Here is a 4,806-nt window from a genome sequence, read left to right as displayed (position 1 = left end):
GCTCGGGGTCTCAGGGCCGGTTCGGTCGGAGCCCCGCTGGTGACAGAGGCAGATGGAAAGAAGACACAGTGACTGTCCATCTGTACGTCCCCGCTGGCCTCCTTGACCTCCACCCAGATGCCTCTGGGGGAGCTGGGCTTCGTTTCCTGTCTAGTAAGTTCCAGAGGTTTGACAGGATGAAAGCCAGAGGCTTTTTCTCACAGGGAATTAAGAAGGGGGGGCATTTCTAATCTTGCCAGTTTGGGGAATTTGGGGTCAAGAAACCCATTTAAGCCTTGTTGTAATGCTTTATGCGTTCCTTTAATAAACCGTATGTTTTCATTGTAAGAGTGATATTCATTACAGAGAGTTTGAGAAAATGTATGTAATTAACAACCTCACAGGCAGATACACGGACTGTAACTATTCAGCATGTTTCTTCACAGTTTTTAAACAGTGCTGTGATGAACATGTCTGATGATATGGGAGCCCTGCCCCACCCCCATCCACGGGGGATGCGCTCCAGGACCCCCACTGGCCCCTGAAACCACCGAGGGTGCCGATCCCTCTACAGACGGCGTTCTCCCCCATAGGTACGTACCTGAGATTACGCTCAGTTTACAAACTAGGCCCCGGAAGGGAGCAACAATGTAACAATAAACTAGAACGTAACCGTACGCTGTGATAAAGGTACGTGGCCACGATCTCACTCTCCAAGGGTCATGTTGCCCCGTGCTCACCCTTGTTGGACGTGGAGAGAGCATGAGATGCCCACGTGGCAGGAGGAAGGTGAGAGGCGCAGGCGTGCGGCGCAGGGGGAGGCAGGTGTGGGCCTGAGCATTTGTCTGAAGGGGGGCCAACTGCTTCCGGACCATGGCCAGGGCGGGAACTGAGGTGGGGGGCTGCTGTGGGTCCTTGGAAGTGGCCCGAGTATGTCCTCGGGGTAAATTCCTAGAACAGACGCTGCGGGGCCAAAGACTACCCTGCATTTACCAAGGTGCCCTCCAGAGGCGCTGACTGACGCCGTGTCCCCGCCGTGTCCCCCGCCGTGTCCCCCGCCGTGTCCCCGCGGCCCCTTGTCTCCCGCTGGCCGTGGGCCATTTGGAAGACTGCCTGTGAGTGTTCCGGAGCGTGTTTTGTCTTCCTCTTGGGCTCTGTGTCTTTTTCTTACTCTGGAGCTCTGCCACCAAGGGCTTCGCCCGAGTCTCCCATGTGCACACTCGGGTGCGTCACATCGATTTCAGTTGTCTTTTTAACTTTGAAATCCACGTTCCGTTGTGATACGCCAATTTTCGATGTGCGTGCAGCTGAATCTATCAGGTTTCCTGTTACGGGTTCTGGCTTTAGGACGAGGCCTAGGGTAGCTTTCACCACGCCAGGATTTTATAAGTGTTCACCAGTTTGATGGTTCAATTTCAAAGCAAGGGAACTGTGTAAGACACGAGGGGGACGGGAGTTCATCTGGGGAACTCAGAAGACAAGTGTGCGGTGGGGAAGAGACAGTGTCTTCAAGGGGAGAGCACTTTCTCCACTTCTGTCTGAAGGCCTGACCTTCAGACCTACGGACCCTCCCCCCGCATGCACGCCCCCCCATACACACAGGCACACACACACCCACACACATGCACACACGCACCCACACACACATGCACGCACCCCCCATACACACAGGCACACACACACCCACACACATGCACACACGCACCCACACACACATGCACGCACCCCCCATGCACACACGCATGCACACACCCTCCCACCCGCATGCACGCACACACCCACCCATGCACATACATGTACACCCCCCACACGCATGCACTCCCACACACATACACACACGTGCATGCACGGACCCCCACCCACATGCACGAACACATGCCCACACCCACACACGTACATATATGTATGCACACACCCCCACAACACATATACATGCATGCACATACACATACATGCAACCACATGCATACACACATTCACACCCACACCCACACACATACATGCATGCACACACCCCCACACGCACGCACACCCCCACATGCACACACATGCATGCACACACATTCACACACACACACGCACACCCCCACATGCACACACACGCGCACACCCCCACATGCACACACATGCATGCACACACATGCACACACACACACATGCACACACACGCACACCCCCACATGCACACACATGCACACACCCAACACGCACGCACATGCATGCACACACATTCACACACACATGCATGCACATACCCACATCTGCACACACCCACACCCGCACATGCACACGTGGGCACGCACCCACATGTATTTTTAAGTTTTGGAAGCTTTACCTCTTGCACATTGTAGGGTCTTCATGGGATGAACAAGAAGAGGCATCTGTTTTTTATCAAAACTCCCGCTGGGGCGCCTGGGTGGCTCAGTCAGTTAAATGACCGACTCCTGGTTTCAGCTGAGGTCATGATGTCAGGGTGGGATTGAGCCCCATGTCGGGCTGTACGTGCAGCCTGGAGTCTGCTTGGCAGTCTCTCTTCCTCTCTCTCTGCCCCTCCTCCCTTTGCTCAAGAGCTCTCTAAAATAAACAAATAAATCTTTAAAAACAAACGAACAAAAAACCTCTCCTGTCCTCAGAGGTGTCAGCTTTGGTGTTGAGGGCTCAGGTTTCCCCTCTAAAGGGCTCCTGGCTGCAGGTTTGGGTCCTCCAGGGTCAGCCCGCAGGCTGCCTCCCCACTGTGCTCGCAATAGTGGGGTCCTCCTTCCTCCCCCCAAGGGACCTCTGCTCAGCCCAGGCCCAGCGCTTCCGGAAGGACAGTCCGTGGCCTTGCTTTCCTCTGGGAGGGCCACGGTAGGAACAGGGCCAGCAGTGGCAGGGTATCTGGTCAGGCCTTGGGGCTCCTGGTGGCTGCTGCTCCCCTCTCATCTTCCATTTGTCCTTCTGTCCCGGGCACAGAGGATCCCGAGGGAACTTCTTGTTACTCTCCATACACCTCCGGGGAGATGGCCGGGGACCCCGGGGACCAGAGTCCGTGCTGGTAGAGATGCCGGAGGCCTGTACTCGGATCTGTTTCCCTTCACAGAGTGAATGATGGTCTCATAAACTCAAATGAAAGAGGGCACCCCCAACTGAAGGAACTTTGACCGTCCCCGGAGGCCCTGGGGGAGGCAGGCCCTCATCATGCTGTTGCGTCCCTGCCTCTGTGAAATGTGAAATGCACTGGCCCTGCTTTGAGAAGCCGGCCTGAGGTCACGCTCGCACCGTTCATACAGGGGCGTCTCGACCGAGACTGTTTTTGGCTCATCAACGCAAAGGACCCTCAAGGACCACCAGCAGGGGCAGTGACGTAAGTGCGGGTGGGAGCCTCGCTGGGAAGAATGAGGTCTGCCCTTGTGCCCCTGGGGAGCAGGTGGGGGCGCTGGCAGGTGGCCGGACAGCCTCCCGCTGTCAGGCCTGCGGGGGGGGGGCAGCGCCCAGCTGTTGCGTTGTTCCTGCTGACTGCTCTCCTGCTCTTCTCGTTCTGAAGTCAGGGGCCTTTTTGCTTCCATACATACAGAACGTGGGCGAGGCATGCAGTGCGCACGGATGAGTGCCGTGTGCAGGTGACGTGGCACCCGTGCCCCTCCCCGTGCCAGGGGCGGGGGCTCGGCCCTCTCTGGCCCATCTTCGGAAATTCTCTTTCTTCCGAACAACCGTCAAACTCCGTCACCTCAGGAGCGGCTTCTCACGGCCCCGTTCAGTTTTATGTCTGGAGCGTCAGGTTCCTCGACTCATCCTGGCGTGAATTTTACCCAGTTTATCACCTGCCATTTCAGGGGCCGACGTGGTGCTGAGCTTGCCCGTTGAGCAGGTGGCGGCCAACACGAGAGTGCAGCGGAAGCCTCCCGAGATGAGATGCCGTCGTTCCGGAGGGCCCCGTGCGTCCCAAGTGGGAAACGAGGACACGTCACCTCAGATTCACTCAAGAGGGAGCGGGGTAGTTTCCAATTCAAGATTTAGGGAAAAATGATTTTCCCGCTCTGATTCTTGGCGGCAGACGGCGTGGATGAAGCCCCTTAGTGGCGGTATTGGCAGGTTTGCTCCTGTCCTCTGCCCGGGAGGCCTGCTGGCAGCTGGGGGCCATGCTGGGAGCGGCGGGGCTGGGGGCACGGGGCCGGGATGGGGGGCCCTTCCAAGCTGGGAAAAACGTGCTGAGAAAAGGCAAAAGGGACAAAGGCCAGCAGCAGTCAGACGCCCCCGAGGAGCTCCAGGACAGGAGCCGCCCCTCCGCACAAGAAGTGTGTGTGGGGGCTCAGTGCGGGCCCCCCGAGGGGCAGGGCTGGCTGGGGGGCTGTGCTGTGGACGCAACAGGGATCGGCCCGGGGGAGGCGAGTGGCCCGGCTTCTGCACCCTTGCCCAGGGGCCACTGCAGGTGGGCTTCCCCCACGCAGGGGGTGACCGTGGCCCAGGAGTGTCCTTCGGGCTGGGGCTTGACCCCTGGGTGTCCGGGCAGCTGCCCTGCGTCCGCCATGCCCATCCGGGACCTGATTCCTTGGGAAGCAGCTACTGGATCTTGTGGGGTGGCCAGCAGCTGTGTCCGCGGCCCAGGCCCAGGACTGGTCCACTCGCTCAGTCTTCCTCAGACATTTTATCCAAACCACACCCAGTGGAAGAGCTGCTGAAAATGGGTCAAGAAGTTATAAGATTTACGTAGATCTAGCTTAGATATAAAGACCTGAAATGGGATTTTAACAGTCCGGATTCACATGACGGCGAACGTGATGGAAGAATCAAATTCTGGCAAAACTCCTCCTGGGGTGGGACTGCTCGTGCTCCTGGCCACCGTGCTGG

The 4,806-nt window shown here is 57.7% G+C and overlaps 1 long non-coding RNA gene across 1 annotated transcript; it reads left to right on the top strand.

The window, feature by feature from the left end:
* The first annotated feature begins 400 nt into the window (after positions 1-400).
* On the top strand, positions 401-4,790 carry LOC103679930. The gene is made up of 3 exons (XR_573020.2): positions 401-572; positions 3,059-3,322; positions 3,792-4,790. It is a non-coding gene; the product is annotated as an uncharacterized LOC103679930 (long non-coding RNA).
* The last annotated feature ends 16 nt before the right edge of the window (positions 4,791-4,806 follow it).

This window comes from Ursus maritimus, unplaced genomic scaffold, assembly GCF_017311325.1.
Source record: "Ursus maritimus isolate PB19 unplaced genomic scaffold, ASM1731132v1 scaffold_17, whole genome shotgun sequence".
NCBI lineage: Eukaryota > Metazoa > Chordata > Mammalia > Carnivora > Ursidae > Ursus > Ursus maritimus.
This window is presented reverse-complemented; position numbering and strand designations above follow the sequence as displayed.